This window comes from Antechinus flavipes, chromosome 4 (assembly GCF_016432865.1).
Source record: "Antechinus flavipes isolate AdamAnt ecotype Samford, QLD, Australia chromosome 4, AdamAnt_v2, whole genome shotgun sequence".
Classification (NCBI taxonomy): Eukaryota; Metazoa; Chordata; class Mammalia; order Dasyuromorphia; family Dasyuridae; genus Antechinus; species Antechinus flavipes.
The window spans coordinates 314,166,474-314,168,056 of record NC_067401.1 but is presented as its reverse complement, the minus strand read 5'-3'; the positions used below and the strand labels follow the sequence as shown (position 1 = coordinate 314,168,056).

Genomic DNA, 1,583 nt, shown 5'->3' with positions numbered 1-1,583 from the left:
AAAAATTTGTCCCTTTCTTGGTAGTGTTCTTACATTGTGCTTATCTTATCATGCATCATAAAGTCACGATAATGGCCTATTTGGTATTCATTTCTTAGATATGATCTTCCTTCTTTGAACCTTTGTAATGGTGGTCCCTATTCCTGAAATGACCTCCCTTCGCACTTCCATTTCTTAGAAACCCTAGACATCAGGCTTCCTGGCCTTCCAGATTCAGCTCAAATCTTACCTTTGCAGAAAACCCTCTTGGTGTTCTAGATGATGATGTTCACATTCCAAGATTACCTCTCCCACCTACTCTCCCCCCAAAAATCTGTATTTATTATTTAAGATCAAGAACAGGTTATTAGGGGTGGCGATATATGCTGAACAAAGTCAAAGAGGGAGAGAAGTGGAGAGGAGACAAGGAGAGTGGTTCATCTGTATTTTTTCTGGCAGGGGATTGATCCTGATTTCTGAGTCTTGGTCTAGGGTACACAATGAAGGACACAAAAATGTGGCATTCCAGGGAACACAATTTTGACCAAGGGGTGACCGAAGTTACACATTCAACCAAAGGTGGGGCTGCAATTGTTGGACCAGCAGCACCACTGCCTTTTATGGAACTGAACCAAAAAAGTTTGATAAATTCCATTTCACTCATTTTAGCTCTTATGAAACATTCTCAGAGTTGGAGTCTTTGTGCTAAAGAATTTTCATCACCTTTCTAATTCCTTGTACTTTCCTTCTAGTTTCTTTAAATATGCATCCAACTTGTAAGCTGCTTGCTCAAAAGCTGCTACTTGCTTTTCAAGTAAAGTGATGTGATCCAGATAAGTTTGAAGTGCTACATATTTCTGGTTTAGATCCTTTAGGATCTTCTTATCCTAAAAGATATGTTTGCTGGAATATTTTTCATTTCCAGATACTTCAAACTGTCCAGTTTGTTCGTATTTTCCAGAAGTTTATAGTCTTTAATGATGGCTTGCTCGTCAGGTACATGGCCATCTTGGAGAGCATGAACTGCCACAGCCCTCTGATGTCTGTCTGCATCATCTAAAGTGGGGAAGGCAGGAAGGAAGGAAGGATGGGCATGGAAGAGGAGAGGGGGAGAAGGAGGAAATGAGGGGGAGGGGAAAAGGAAAGGAGAAAAGAAGTGAAACAAGAAGACTTCCCATCTACTTTTTGTATATTTCTAACATACCTAGTAATTTATGTGTTGTTTCTCTGATTAGAAGATGAGCTCCTTAGGTGTATTGGATAGAGCACCAGCCCTGAACTCAGGATAATCTAAGTTCAAATCTGGCCTCAGTCACTTAACATTGCCTGGCTGTGTGACCCTAGGTAAGTCAATTAACCCCAATTGCTTCAGCAAAAACAAACAGACAAACAAAAGATGAGTTCCTTGAGGGTAGGAACTGCTTTAGCTCCCCCCGTCCCCTTTCATCCCATGGTTTTTGCAATGCCTAATAGGCATTTCATAAATGCTTATGATTGACTTAATTTTTATTGATCTATGTATTATACCCCCTGTAAGTTCCATAAGAAGCCAGTATAGTATAGTGAATAGATCACTGTCCTCAGAATCAGTAAGATCTGAATCT

At 40.2% G+C, this 1,583-nt stretch overlaps 1 pseudogene; it reads right to left on the bottom strand.

Moving 5' to 3' along the window:
- Positions 1-698: 698 nt before the first annotated feature.
- On the bottom strand, positions 699-999 carry LOC127562205 (biogenesis of lysosome-related organelles complex 1 subunit 2-like; annotated as a pseudogene).
- Positions 1,000-1,583: the final 584 nt, after the last annotated feature.